A 16347-nucleotide genomic window follows, 5' to 3' on the forward strand; every position below is an offset into this window, starting at 1 on the left:
AGTGAATTTGGGAGCAATATAAAGCGCGATAAACTTGAACCTTAATATTTGTAAGCAAAACAGAGAATGACCGATTATTAATGCACTTTGTGAATTAAGTTTTTCAATAAAAAAGGACAAACGTCGGAATTAACAATCTAAGAGTCGATTTTTCTACGTCCCGACGAGTTCATGTCGAATGTGACATTTAAATCAAATATCAATGTCTAGCGTCAAATCTTATATCAACTTTTTTCCTTTTTTTTTTTTTGTAAATTTTGCAGAGATCGCGGCCACAAAAGGGCCGAGCATGGGCCCGCGGGAGTCGAGGGGAAGGAAAACGAGGACGGCACCGGGTATGGATCGGGCGGCCAGCTCGAGGACGGTGTGGCACGTAGCTGACGAAGCGGCGAAAGGTCAAGACGCTACCTGCAGCTTGTCCAACTGCGAGACAGTACACTGTTAGCGAAAATGTAATATTTCGCCTGTTTACACCCCATTTTCACTCGTTAGCATATTTTTACACGCTCTGCTAGTGATAAATCGTCAAAAAATTACTTGGGGTAGTAAAAATTGGTGTTTCGATTTCGGTTTACACGACTAGGCGTGTAAGCAACACTGAAAACACCCCAGCCCAACACCCCAAAACGTCGAGCGCCATGTTGCTTCTGCCTTGAAGCGGTACGGCGGACGTAGCAGCCGAAGGTGAGTGTTTGATTATTTTTATCAAGTTTGTATAGAATGTAGCACGTCTCAGATTTTTATTACATGACATTCAAGAACGTTAGATTTGCTTTGAGCAAGCCGGCTCAGGCGTTAAGCCCGATTCACACAACCGGCGTTTAGCCACCCCGTCGATTGGAAACGACTCGACTGCTCGCCGGTTCTTTTGCGCGAGCTTTCGCTCGGGCGCTGTGAACCCTATGAACTGTGGTGCTCAAAGCTAGCACAATTAGGCACGGCTAGCGTCCCGGTGGAAGCTGCAGAGAGCGGAAACCGAAGACACCGTCGCATAAGAGTGGCGAAGCCGCGACCCTGCGCTGATCGTTGTCCCGCCGCTCTCTCCGGCAATATCGACACTTCGCTGCTGGGTGTCTCGTATTTCGACGTTTTAGAGAAACTTGGCATTGGCAAGCGCGAGGAGTCTCTATATCGTTTTCTCCGTCGCCTGCGTGGAGGAAACACGGTGGCGATAGAAACATATGCTCATGCAGTCAGTCAACTTGGACAATCCCCCTGTTCCCTCAATCCTATCGCATTCTTTGACTGCGTTTGTGACAACAACGTTTCCCCAGTGTGAAAGCTTTCAGTCACAACGGGCTACAAACTGGGTTGTGCATTGCATGTAGCCCTGAGGGAATTCTTCGCCGGAGACACCAGCACATTAGTTTCATTGGTAAGGTGACCGGCCACTAACGTGTTTGGCAAATGAAGCGATCACGGGTAAGTAGAAATGCAAACAATGTTGAATGAATATTAAGGTGGTTGTAGCCAGAGCCTGCCAGTTGAAATCAACCTTTAACAATATAGTCTGCGGTAACTGCTTTTTGCACTTAGGATTGCAATTTTAAACACAAAGCCACTCCACATAGCTGTCGAAAATCGTGTAAACAACAGCAGTCATCGTCCCGGTTCGGATGAGCGAAGCCTTAGCTTGATGAAAAGAATGGCGGTCTATACTTCTTGGTTGTTTCAATCACAACCTCGCACAGCTGAACAGACAAACAAATAAAGGAAATATATCCCGCGCTGGCTTGCAAATCACAGCACACAAGCAGGGTACATAGCAGAGTAGAAAACACTGGCAATGAGCACACGGAGGCATGCAGCTTCCTTTCTTTTTCCCTCGGCGAATGATTGGTTTGCTGCAGCATTCCGTAAGCACGTCGACATTCAAAAGTTGAGCCTGATCTGTCTTGCAGTGCCTTGCGGAACGGCAAGTATCGCCCACCATTCCACAAGGCACTGCAGGACTCGCAAATGTGTGAACAGTGCTTTGCAATAAACGCCATGATCGGGCAGCAGGTGCCCATCTAAAGACATTTAATATTGATTGGCATTGAACTAACCTTTGGGCTTCATCACGTAGCAAGCATGGGTGAGGTATAATTCAAGAACATTTAATGTTCGACGAGTTTAATACGTTGTGGTGCTTTCCCATCTGTTTCGGTGTCACGGAGTGGGGTTCAAATTAATAAAAATAATTCAATGATCCACTCTGAGAATAAACAAGAAATTACGGGAAAAGAACAAGAGAGCTAAGTTCGACCATTGACTAGCGCTAGGTCCACGCCTGGTGTATAATCAGTAGAGAAAGATGATGACACAGGGAGGATAAGCAAACAAAAGATTAGATTTAATAAAGTGAAGAACTAAGCTGTACACGGCAATAGAGCACTCAACACAAACCACACTCCAGCTCAAAGCTATGGAGCCCTGCGAGCCAGAAACTAATACTAAAAAGACTCGACGCTCCTAAAACCGGAATAAGCCAACAAAACAGTGACGAAAACCCGACACTAACAACGAGAGCAAACCGAGATGGAGCTCGAACGTTACCGCTACACACATGGGATAATCCCCCAAAACAGTCGCGACAGAAAGTAGCACTGTGTAAAAATCTTCCCAACATTCAACAATTCGTACTTCAGAGCCAGAGAATGCAGTAGACAAGTCCTAGAAAACCAGGCTTAGCTTTCCGGTAGGTGCCGAGTCCAGAGCAGTCCGTAGTCTGGAGTTGTCGGCCGAAGAACGGCGTCTCGAAGTCCAGCGGTCCAATTAGAGGCTTGATGAGGTCGACACCGCGCACCACACAGCCACACACGCTTCAGCACAACAAACTCAAGCACTTGTCCGACAGGCAGGGCAGAAGCCAAAAATTACACGTTCCAAGACTCATCTGCAGGGAGTAACCGCGTTGAGTAGCGACCCGGCCAGCTCTGGGGTTGGACTACCTTCTTTGTTCCCGAACCCCCTTTTATAGGCTCGTCTACCGACCAACCTCCCGTTTCCTCGCCTTTCGGGTCAATCAACTTTCAAGAAAAACAAAGCTACACAGCAACGACCCAAATGGCAAAACCTATTACATTTTTCAGTCAACCAAACATATGTGCCCATCCATTCCCCCGTACGAGTCCAAAAACATCAATTATCGCCGATACATAGAACACGACAGGCGGCAGACTGAGCAAAGCCGCCGCCTTCAAAAAGCGCGCTAGCCAGCGTAAACATCTTTGTATCCCGGCGGCGCCCCTGCATGTCAAATCGGCACCATACGCGAGCCAGCATACGCACCCCTCCGTCCGCGAGGTCAAAGCCACAAACTGTGACCTGGGATGATCTACGTCGCCCGTTAACAAAAACCCATTCCGCAAACGAGCAAATTCGTTGGGGACTTGGAAAGGAACTACGACGGGACGAACTGAGATTAAAAGTGGCACCACACTCCCCCTTTTTGACCGTACCAACACTTAAAGTGGTCCAAAAAAAAGATCATAAAAGTATTTAAAGAAATGAAGAGAAGCCTGAATTTGTGACACCCGGTTTCTCCATCCTGTGTTTTTTTTTGTGCTTTTTCTATTACGAAGCGAGACATTATTCCATCCGTAGGCACCAGATGTAATTCCCGTCTGCGATCATAAGATTATAGGATCCTAACTGCCGGCAGCTAAGTGTCAATTACATCCGGCTTGTGCATACAGTGCAACATCTTTTGCTATTCAGCCGATCATCACTTTACAGCCTGGGTATCTGTTCTTGTAAACGACAGTAGTGCTACATGTTAAACGGCCCTAAAGCGATAGAGCAAACTCACATCTCATTATCTTTTAGCTGAATAAACTGTTTGTTTGGTTATGCTTGTTATCCAATTTTTGTTTTGAATTTAATTTTCTCATATAAACACCTTACATTATAGAAAAAAAATCTTTTTATAGTATGGAGGTGTCCATATTAAGAAGACATGACTGTATCATCTTTGAAACTAGTTTGCCACAGCCAGTGTTATAATATGTATTGATTTTTTATGCAGTGCCTGCCTTTCCTTGCCCCTTGTGAGGACGACTGAGAAAGCGACTTTGCTCCACAACGACGGATGGCAAGTGTCCCAAGTGTCGTCACCTATAGTAGTCATGTGCTATGTGTTCGCAGCATTGTAAGCCGACCGTGGAGCACTTTCAAAAGGGAACTTTCGCCATGTGCACAGTATGGCCGTGTACAATACGGGGCACGTACAGTCAGAAGAATTATGAGAGGGAACATGCGGGCGCGTGTCACTTGGTACAGGCAGAGCAGCCTAGCAAGTGTCATGCTTGTGCACTGAGGGGCCCTGGTTTGAAGAGCCGAGGCAGAAGTTTCAGCGGCGGTGTCACCGCCCTGGCGGCTTGTCGCCGAAGCAGAAACGGGGTTAGCTAGCTTTGCTCGTGGCTGGCTTTGTGTAGTGTGTGTAGACCGGGAACGTAGGCTTATGAACTTCGGCAACAAGAATACTACACGGCTTTGGTGCTTTGGTACGAGCAACAAACGTGACACTATCTGCTACGACTAGCTACGACCACCCACCGCAGCGGTGAAGGCATCCAAGAAGCAGAACCTGTGTATTACGCCGTTGACGTAACCCAACAGTGCTCATTTGTCATGGAGGGCTTTCCGCCCAGAGACTTTGTTCGTCACTGAGTGTTATTTCCCGTGTTTCTCTTTGTGTGCACAGTGGCTGGACGGGCCTCATACAGCAGTTCTTCAGTCTCAAAGGTGACTGAAAGTTGAGGGTGGATGGACTTGCAGCAATCCCCTCGGTTGGTGCGTGTGACAGAACCTTTGTACGGCATCATCGGGAGGATGCTGTTCTGAGTTAGCAAGTTGTCCAATTGTATGCAGTGATGTGATTGCTGCGCCAATTGCGCCAAACTGCGCCAAGGGACTAACCCTGCTACATCCTACTACATTTTGCCAAAATATCGGTAATCTGCGCCAAGCTTGCGCCAAAAGAGCAATTTTGGTCGTCTTTCAAAACCGAAACTAAACTGACCCCCGAATTCATAGATGTGACTTGCTCTGAAGTCGAGCTTCAACTTGCTCAAGTCCGTCTTGCGACGAGCAAGCGCGCTTCATAAACGCACCTTAACTTGAACCGATCTTGAACGGAGCTTGAAGCGAACTTGAAGTGCCCAAATTTCAAGACTGGGTTGGACCTATCTTGAACGCGACTTCGTAGTCATTTCAACATGGCGGCTTGCTGATGTGATGTCGCATATGGGATCGCCGCGTTCAATATTTGTGTCCTGTAATTGCGGTGTTGCCCTCGGTGACGGGTATTTTTCGCCGAGAGAAGCGGCCATTCCTCCGTGATTGAATGCCTCCCACCGGGATATGCGACGACGAACGGCAACGGCGCGGGAGCTGCTCGGCCGCGACTTGACGGCCTGATCCGAACGGCGACAACAGGCGGCTGCCGCTGATACCCAAGCTACAGTTGCTCGTCACGCTGCGACTTTTGCTGGCAAGATGTTTCTAGCTGTCAACATTTCACAACAGACGGCGTGCGGCGCAATCGGGAGAGTGACGCGTCTCACCGTAAGGCATCTGTTGCTCGGACTGCTCGGACTCGTCCACTTCCCCGGCGCTCCCGAAATCATCCGCCTCCTTCGAGTAACCGGGTTCACGCACGCGTGTATCAAGAGCCCGGGCCCCGGTGGCGATTATGCGGACATTTATGAGAACTTCAAAGCAGTTGCCTGCATAAACTATCAGGTGGGTTCCCCCGCTTACCGAAAATAAACAAGTCCCCAGAGCTTCTGGCGCGAAGGACCTGAGCAAGCATGTGTGGTGCGCACGCACGTTTGCTGATGCAAGCTCTTGACCCCTAATATGTAACGTTCCCTGTATGCATGCTAGCAGTTGTTAAAAACAAAAAGCGCCGAAAAATTACAAGGACACAGAAAAAGAGAAACAGGACAAGGCGCCTTGTCCTGTTTCCCTTCGTCTGTGTCCCTGCATTTATTCGGCGCTTTTTGTTTGCAATGAACCAACTGCCCCAAATATCCACTTTATTGCAGCAGTTATTCCCACTTTGTTGTTTGTGCTGGATTACTTGTTTTAAAAAAATGACGTGTAGTATGTACTTGCCCCCTGCGTCAGTAAAATAAATATGAAAAATCAGGAATGCTTTCTAGTTTGGTGTTGCCATGCATTTCAACTTCTCAAGTGATCTCTGAAGGGTCAAATGGCTGCTTAGAACAAAATTGGTCATATAGCTGCTGAAAACTCACTCGAATCCATTTACAGATGCGACACATCTCAACAAATTTTTTTTAACAAGTTTTGATGTGTTGTTTCACTACTGTATTTGTTCAGTAGCTGTTCACCACAAAACATTATACTGCTCGAATTACATCTCGCTTAAAGTTAGTCGAAAGGCTTTGCTGAAAGAAGGCATATCTTCTTTTAAGATTTCTGCAACATTTGACAAGTGGATGTGTCGAAAGCATTGTTTAGTACTATGCTGAGGAATGTTTACCAACTTTCCCCGAAACAATATCTAATGAAACAATAGCCACCGGTTTAATTTTTTTTTGCTCTAAAAGATTTATTACTATGCACAGGTTTGCACCAAGCTCGATTCGCGGGCACAACACTTTTGTGCCCACTCCACAATCAAAATATTATTGCCTCGTGAAGAAAAAAGATATATCACAATTCTTCCACTGCAATAAAGGCGAGACAAAGTGAGTTGACCTTTTTTATGATTGTTCACTTGCACTAAACTTCACAGCCATGCACATATCATCTGCATGCAACCTCCATAATGAAGATGTTGGGATGATAATTTGTCAAATTCTTGAAAACATCATATATTGTCTCTCTGACCCGTAACATTTATTAACTCATTCAGGTACAACACCGCCCAAATAAAGACTCGCAACACTGCTGAAAGAAAAAGACAATCTCTATGCCTCGTTGGGTAGTTGAAATCATCCCTATGTGCGCAGCATCACGTAACCTAGGGAAAACGAGCCATCCTTGCTGCTCTGCCAGTCATACTAGCCAGGGGACAATGTTGAGAAGATCAGTGCGACTGCCAGCTGAAAGGGGTAGAAAAACAAGCAGTCTGAAGCCAGAGTGGTACTGTATAGGTATGGTGCCTGGAACGCATCTCCGACTGGTGTGTCTAGAGTGTCCAAAGAAGTGGTCCCTCAATTTCTGCCCGGTGCGTCATACAAGTGTCATACTGTCGCCGGTCGCAATCCTCCCAGCGGCGGTGGTTGATGTGGCAGACGCCTGTTCTGCTGCAGGTCACTCTCCAGTTCGACAGTCCACTGACGCAACAGCAGCCGGTGGTTAGGACGCCGTGACAACAGCGACACTCGTGTTCGCCTCGTGGTACTCGCGGCTGCTCTTTAACTTTTCAATGGCCAACCGCCAGGATCGCAACGTGCAATAGCGTGACACTTCGACTTCTGTGACGTCATTCGTTGCCTCTTCGTGACCACTTTTGATGTATGGGCAGTAAAGGAGGCTAAACACACCAGTCGAAGACTCGCTCCAGGCACCATACTCGTCGGGTAGTTGAAATGGTCACTCCGTGCACAGCATCACGTAACCTAGGGAGAATGAGCCATCCTTGCTGCTCTGCCAGTCATGCCAGCCAGGGGGCAATGTTGGGAAGATCAGTGCAACTGCCACCTGAAAGGGGTGGAAAAACAAGCAGGCTAAATTCAGAGTGGTACTGTATAGGACCCCCCTTTCTCGTGGCACCAATGAAATGGGGATAATACGTATGTTGCACTGTGTGCACAATTTCAAACTTTTGAGCACATAATGAGCCACAGTTCATTAATCACAATCATTCATATAATCCCTAACTGAAATGCTTTATTTAACTGATGTTTATGTATATGATGTTTATCACAAATATGATGTGATTTATGCTTTGCTTGGGCATAATGACCTAAACCTAGAACAGTCGAAATAAGATAAAGATGAAGGAAGGTATGCAAAGCGACCATCTATTTCATATGCGCACCTCCCTCTGCGCACCTCCCTCCATCCTTGTCTTGTTTGCATTTTTGTGATCTTCTCATTTATTATGGGATCATGCTTTTTTCATTATTTTACAAGTTATTTTCTCTTTGATTCTTGCATTTCTAAGTGGCATGCCTTGTGAAAGCTGTGTCCTGCATGTTTCTTTCCCCAGTGAAAATACCCGTTTTCTTTTCTTGATTGTGTATAGAACTAATGTGAACCCTGTGCTAAAAATATGGTGGAACGTATTGCTTCCTTTGTTTATGTTTCATTACTCGCTGCACACTTAGAAATGTATGAGCCTCAATATTGCTGTCCCACTTCCGAAATAAAAGAATTTTAATGGCTGCAACCTGTGCATTAGCCTCCTTGTTTGTCTTGTAATCATGAAACACTACCGACATAAAACCTGCAAAAAGGGAATGGCTCAAGCTGTTGACAAACAAACATACACCAGAGCTGCTTATTTAGATACATATCCCAACATGCGGCTCTGACGGGCAAACACAAAATAATTTTCTGGAGGTGGCCCTGCACATCTGGAGGCCCTGAAAGACTCCAAGTTTTGTTTACGGATAGCTGAGATGCTAAATTATAGGGAAAAATCATTCTGACCAACCTCGTATAGCCTACACCAAATGCTGCACATACATTTGGCAGTTGAGGAAAATAGAAGGAGTGCAAGCTTGTGCTTATATCTAGGAAACAACTGTGCTGGTGAACAATTTATCTCCTGGTGGTCCACAATGAGTGCATTTCAGTCATCAGTTTAAAATTGTGCACAAATAGAAAGGAACAGAGGAGAGAGAAGAGACAAGCACAAACTCACAATTCAATGTATTGAAGGAAGAAAAAAGAACAGCCTGTAGCAACAGCTCGAGCCGAGGCCACACCGGCCTCGGCTCGAGCTGTTACTACAGGCTGTTCTTTTTTCTTCCTTCAATACATTGAATTGTGAGTTTGTGCTTGTCTCTTCTCTCTCCTCTGCTCCTTTCTATTTGTGCACAATTTTAACCATGTTCTATCATTACCAACTCGCCCTACTAACCACCTTAATTCAGTCATCAGGTTTTCTAGTTTATGCAAATTTTCATAGTCACTAAACAGCCTTCTCAGGTTACTTATATATTTCCAAGCTTAGACGTTGTGCGAGTCGTAAGCTTGTGAATGCAAACTAGTGTGTCACAAGCTTCATGGTTGTGTGGCGCAGAAGAAAAACAATGTGACGAGGACACGAGAGGAGGGCCATGGTCGTAACAAAAACGGCTCGGGTCCTAAATGACTTCCTATTAAACAATTACAGTGGTGCGAGCATTTACTGCCGTAGCCAAAGATGTTCAAGCAGCCAAATAAACGCGGCACTGAAGAGTACAGCGACGAACTAATGGTTGTCACTGAACTCGACAAACGATCAGGGTGTCACAGTTGTCTTGAAACAGTCCGGCATATGTTTTTATGAACAAGTAGAATGTCTGGCCGTACTGAAACATGTCATACCAATCTCTGGAAGAGTGTGTCGCATGCAGAATTGGGCAGCCACAACTTTTCAATCAGTGCAGCAACTGCAGCTCTGAGACATGGTCGCAAAGGCGGAAGAGCGATGAGCGGCCTTTCACATCCAGACGACGGTAGGCCATAAAAGCAAATTTCTGCAGTCACGTCAGCGGGAAGAGATGCTTTCTGCTGTTAGTCCACTCGTTTGCAGCATTGCTGACATTGATGTGGTGCTCCCAGGCATCATGGTCACTCATTTATGAGAAGACAATGGGTACCGACCTGTAATGCTTGATAGACATCTAACAGGAAGTCGCCTAAGCCCTAAAGTGCCCTTTTACGAAACCACAGCATGCAGCTGCATTCAACAGCTTGAGCGCTTTACTCATGTCCTCGTTACTTCATCTTTCTCCTGCTCAACAGACGGTTCCCCTTCCTACCAGTGCACCATTGGCTGCAGCAGCACACTGACTCGTTGTGGACAGGGGGCACTCACTGTGCACGGGGGGCACAACATGACCATGCTCATTTACTTGCCTGGAAATTAGGTCCAGCCCAGACCGCATTCACTGGCTGAAAAAGCAGTTCCCTTCCTAAAAAAAAAGAATTTATGTAAGGCACTTACATGAAATATACAAGATGTAACCACAAAGCTAATATTTCCTAAGGTGCTACTCCTGCTCCTGGACTTCATCTTTAGGGAAGAGATTTCTGCAAACCGTATAAAATGGTTTCACTTCAATCCACGGCTGTCACAAATGAGAGAGTGGCAGCGTCGAGACTATTAACAGCCGAAATAATCAAATAGAAATTAGAAAAAAACTAAAATTTTAAAGAGAGCTTTTTGATTACAGAAGGTTAACAACCCTGCCTCTGCGCACCAAACATCAGTGACAGTTCCACTGCCTCATGCACAACATGTTCTGGGCCAGAGTTTTTGCCCGCGAAAGCCCGACGAGGTAAACATAGCTGCGAAAACTATGATGCCCGGTAGCTACTTCCTGGTTTCGATCACCGAAAGCACAGGCACCGCGCCCAACGCTTTATGTAGTGGCGCCCATTAACACAAGCCTTCGTAGAAACATGTAAGCAACACAAAATAACGTTTAAAACAGCCGAAAGAGCGCTTAGGCCAGGCCGCGTAGTTTACAGTTTACATATCCGAGAGTACTACGCCGCATAGTTTGCAGTAAGGAAATGTTGTAGAACACTTACCTACTTTGAGCACCGCTTCAATTCACAGTCCTTTACCTTCCGCATCGGGAGTTCCAAGCGCTTTTTCGTTACTAGAGTCCCGTAGGAAGATCCTATGAGGATTTTAAACTTTCTCGTTGAGGCGTGTGGACGCGGCACCGGAGTCAGGCACTCACTCGTATACCTTTTCATGCTTGTTGAACCTAGATAAGCATTTGTTTCTCGTCTTCAGTGAATCCTAGTTCAAGCTTCTCCCGAGTTTTCATAAGGAGACGTCGAAACTCACTTGACGCCAAATATGTCCACAAGCGAGGGACGCCAACGAGCAAAACGAAAAGAAACAGGCCAGGAGCCATCACTCAAATGAGCCAACGTTGCTAGACGGAAAAGCACATTTGTCTAGAAAACGCGTAAAACGTTAGTTTCGAAACCTGCTAAACAGCATCTTTCACGATTTGCGTTTCGTAAAGACATGCTACGAAAAAAATTTTAAGAAGCAACTTCTTTTTGACGTTTGAAACCCTTTTTAAGAGAAAAATTACAACCTAATCTCGCTCCCAGGCGGGAAGCAGCACGAGCGCTCGCGACTTGAACGGGACTTGACGAAGGAAGTTCGCGGGAGCGTCTATGAAACGTAAAAGCCAGCTTGAGCGTTTTCAAGTCGAACTTGGTGTTGAGGCGGACTTGAGCAAGTCGAAGTTCGGCTTCAGTTGAAGTCACATCTATGAATTCGGGGGTGAGTATCGTAATTGAGCATGCATGAGCTAAGTAGCGCAAGCGGCCGCCCAACAAAAAGTACCCTCTATCAATCGTCCATCTGGTCTTGCATAGTTTTTCCCGCCACCTCTCGTTTCACGCTCTCGTCGTTCATGTGTCTCGAACTCGCGTCTTAAAAAAAAAAAAAAAAAAGATTTTAACAATAGACGCGGGCGTGTGTTGACGCTTGAGTTCTTCAGTCGTTGTACAAAGCGCTCCAAGCACTTTTTGACCCTGACTCCCGATGTCTTGTTTTGACCTGACTCACTCAGGTTCTTTTTTTCTGTTGCCGGCCTGGCAAGCACGTGCCGCTGGACTGTCTTTTGTCGTGTGCTGGACAATAGACCGATTGTTTGGCGCATGCGCGGGGCGGCCATAACTTTAGTTCACAGGAGGCAATCGGCCGTGCACGAGCCTGTTCGTGCCCTGCACGCGCAGAGCTCCAGCGAGGTTGTCGCACGCTCAGAAAGACTAAAGTTCCCTCGATGCATTGCGGCAGCGATGGCGTAGTCAAACTGGCTGGTGAGGTCGGTCTATTACATTTTGCATACAATTTTGGGAACCACTTGGCGACGGAGCGGAGTGGCATGGTGTCTGTTTCGATCAAACAGCCATCTCCGCTCACGCGACGAAGCACGTGCAAACGCAAGCCTGCCGAAGTTGCCCTCATGTGCATGCGAACATGACTGCACGACAGAGGCACCAGCCGGGACGCTTGCAACCCATTGTTTTACGTTTGCTTTCTTTTGCCGAAAATCTGGCACGTCGGGAACCAGTAAAACGGTGGCAAGCGGTTTTTCAGAATTGCACGGCAACGCCCGCAGCACTGTTCACTTGTAAGATGTATCAATGTCTCTTTGGAGACATTGAAAGTTTCAATTCATTACTAGCCAATGGCAAAGCGAGGCTGGCAGCAGCCTTGTAAAAAATTTCGAAAAGCAAACCGAAAAGAACCCGCTAGTCTTAATGCACATTTGTCTTTTGTACAATTTCGCATTGCACTGCAGTAGTTACGTGTTTCTTCAGTCGGAGACAGGTTCCATTTATTATATTATATAACTACGGTAATCAACCTAATGCTGTGATATTTACTAATAAGCCGGTCATTTTCAAATAAATTTTAATATGTGCAATTTGGTTCTTATTTATGTATAACGGTACATATATATGTATATTTTAACCGAAGCATTGCAAAATGTGTCGTGTCATTGGCATTTCAGTTACATGTTGAAAGACTCCCAGGTGGTCGAACTTGACCATAATTTGTTTATTGCGGCGAGCGTAGTGTCCTCCGTTCGTCCAGCACTTAAAAGGAATATGTTTATTTTTCTAAAAATATATGTTCCAAAAGCCACTTTTGCTGCTCCGAAACACTCTTTTGGCTGCTCCAAAAGCAACCTTTGCTGCTCCAAAACACTGTTTTGCCTGCTCCAAAGGCCACTTTTGCTGCTCCAAAACACCGTTTTGGCTGCTCCAAAAGGTGCTACAAAAAGGCTTAGGCCAATCACATCACTGTGTATGTTCATTATGCTAATATTTGAAAAAGCTTGTTTAAAAGGATGCTGGACCAAAATTTGGATTTCATAAAATAAGGCCGCGGAAGCTTTGAATGGGAGCTCTACAAACTCCGAAACATCACTCATACATTAATATCTCAAACGAATGGCCGTATTCTTGGAAAGGAAAGGGCACAATCAAACAAGAAATGTGACATCATACTTCTCCTGGTACACTTTAGAATGAGGGGAAGCGGCCTCGCTTCTCTCATTCCCGCTTCGGTTCACCTGCTTAAGGGGATGAAGCCTAGAGGAGAGGGAATGAGAATCGCGACATCACATGTCTCGTCAGCCTTGTTGAATCCCACATGTTTCCAAAAATACGGCCATCCGTTAGAAATAATGCTCTATGTGTGATGTTTTGGGGGTTTTGCAGCGTCCCGCCTACCGCCCCAGTGTTGTTTTGCAAGCTTCGAATTTCGGTTAAGCATACCTTTTAATATGAATAATTGTGTCATCAGAATGTTAGAACATGTCAGTTCTACACAGCTACTCTCAAACATTTTCGAGTGGTCTCGCCTGCCAGATTCAAAGGGGCGGGGGCCACATGTACATGTTTTTTGTTTTTATGTCTACAGCACAAATAGTTCCAATCATGCACTCTATATACATAGCTGTCAATCGACAGACTGGGTAAAAGAGTGAGCACAAACAAGTCCAACTACCAACAATGCTGTCCATGGCGAATCTTGGGCACCATGTCTTACGTTATGTGGCCTCAGCGGTCTTTCTATAGTTCTTTTCATTGTTGCCGGTAGAGCAGCTACCGATAGGGGGGTTGCGAGGACGTCAACTTTGAAATGCAGTTTTTTCACATAATGTTTGCACTTTGGGAAGTTTCTACACATATACCTTGAAGTCGCTATTATACGGATGAAACAACTTTGTAAGAGTGTCTATGAAAACTTGGGCAGGGTTCTCTTTAACGTGCCTGACTTACAACAAGGCTGTCCAACTTGAGAAATTTCACTGGTGGGAAGCTTATTTTCATATAAGAATGGTGTACTTCTTCACAGCGCTGTATGTATCCAAGAGAAACTCCAGATGTGTTCAATAAAAGTAGCATTTGCTAATATTGTGTTTTCTGTGTATCTGATGCACTAGGTTGTATTTGTTTTGAACGCTTGCTACGTTTAGGCTATAAAAAAGAGTCTAAATTTTATGCCGACAAGCTTATTGAAAAAGAAGTGTTCGGTCTGAATAAAAGATTCCAGAAATTACACTAAAATAAATTGCTACTTGGGGTAGCAAAAATGGTGTTTTACAGTCGACTCTCATTATTTCAAACTCCAGGGCCCGTTTGCTCGAAGCGCTCACCGCGGCTGAAGTTAGCCGCAGTACCTAGGAGAGGGATTTTCAAATCACGTGACTGGCTCGGTAGGGATGCGGGGAAGCGTGGCGGTGCCCCGGTGAGTGAGCGCCGCACGCTTTGGAACTAATATGTCGTTGTAGCTGCAATACCGGGCGCGTTAGTCAGCAACGAATGGTGCAGGAGGCTTTCGCTTTGCCTTACCTCACTTCATCACAAAGCATGAGCAAGGCTCTTGCCGCATTTTTTAGATAGTCTTTCGACTCAGGCCATTCCTAAGCCTAAATGAATGTTGTCGGCTTAGCAACATCTTTGGAAAGCGGATTGTCTTGACTCTATCGGTCGGGTATTGATTGCACACAAAAGCAAACAGCATCCCTATAGACCTTTTTCTAAATTACCCAAGCATCGAGAAGAACGCTGGAAGTATAATTCTGCGGTCCGCGCGCACTGGCCTTCCTCTTATAAAAGATTTGAAGTAAATAATCATAATAAATATTTGACCAACGCACGTGCAAGACAAAATTTGTTTTAGACTTTTTGCTTTAGAACAGTTACTACTTCAGACGCCAGCACATGCAACGCGTGTAACTACACTTGTAGCATGCACCTCGGTGCTTGGGAAATTTAGAGAAAGGTCTAATATGGTCTATTGGGACGCTGTCTGCTTTTGTGTGCTATTAATACCCGGCCGATTGAGTCAAGGCAATCCACTTTCCAAAGACATTGCCATGCTAACATTTATCGCGTTCATTTAGGCTTAGGAATGGCCAGAATCGAACAACTATCTAAAAAATGCGGCGAGGTCATATGCTCATGCTTTGCAATTTAAATGAGGTAAGGCAAAGCGAAAGCCTCTGGCACCATTCATTGCTGACTAACGCGCCCAATATTGCAGCTGCAACGACATATTAGTTTCAAAGCGAGCGGCGCTCACTCACCGGGGCACCGCCATGTTTCCCTGCATCCCTGTCGAGCCAGTCACGTGATTTCAAAATCCCTCTCCTAGGTACTGCGGTTAACTTTAGCCGCGGTTAGCGCTTGAGCGAACGGGCCCTGGAAGCCACACACTTTAGTTTGAAATATCAGAAGATTGAATTATCAAAATTCATCTAAATATTGTCACGAATAAAAACATACTTCTTTATTAAACTTAAAATCAGTGTGTAATGCGCCGAACTTGTGCTGAGAAACATAAATTAACAAAGACTTTTGATGGTGTCGAAAGGACAACTGCCTCAAGCAGCCGAGCGAAGGTACTTTTGTAAGCGCGTGGGTATCTAGAAGTTTCTGAGCTCGAACAAAAAAATTTAGAGTCGTCTCATCATTCCAGTCACGCAAACAAAAGAAAGAAGGACATGCGCTGGCGGGGTGAGTCGATCACGCTGCTGACTCGGCTAATTGCACGTGGCATTACTCCCCTCTTGTGAAAGACTCATCGTCTTTATGCAACACAAAATTAAATTAACAGCTTAAACAAGACTAGGTCAAAATACAGAGTCTCGTAAATAGCAGATTTTCACAGTCCGACCGAGCATACCTAGTTCAGTTGAGTCGGAAGACGTGAATCGCCTACGGGTCGCAGAGGGCAGCGTGACAATGTTGATGTGCCATTGGCCAACGACTTACAACTTGGGTCTCATGTAGCGAATAACCTTGAGGTCGAAGCACGACTTTAACAGTTCCTTGCTGCGACGATGAATTGGTGTTTAGATTCACAGTGGGTAGCCAGGCTGAAACTGGGCGTCGTGGTGACAAAGATTGTAGCAGTCATCGTCAGGAAGTTGTGGCTTGCATCAAAATGCGACCAAGCTGGCAAACTTCCTCCGTTCGTTGAGTGACATACCAGGCGTCGTCGTCCTGTTCGTCTTCGTGACAGATACCACACTTGCCGTAGGTATTGTCATCGGGTTCATCATCAAGGTCGCCGTCAAGTTTGTAGTCGTGGTTGTCGTTAAAGGGCAACTCCGGACCATACTTTCAATTTTGGGATTATGACTGTTTTTAGTGCAGTCAGCGTCTCTGAATTGCAAGGTGTAA

General features: G+C 45.8%; 1 pseudogene; it reads right to left on the minus strand.

Annotated features, from left to right (window-relative positions):
* The window catches only part of LOC8043377, an 83003-nt pseudogene that overhangs the window by 38573 nt on the left and 28083 nt on the right, over nt 1–16347 (minus strand).

The sequence above is a fragment of the Ixodes scapularis genome, unplaced genomic scaffold (assembly GCF_016920785.2).
Source record: "Ixodes scapularis isolate PalLabHiFi unplaced genomic scaffold, ASM1692078v2 PGA_scaffold4__175_contigs__length_147842914, whole genome shotgun sequence".
NCBI lineage: Eukaryota > Metazoa > Arthropoda > Arachnida > Ixodida > Ixodidae > Ixodes > Ixodes scapularis.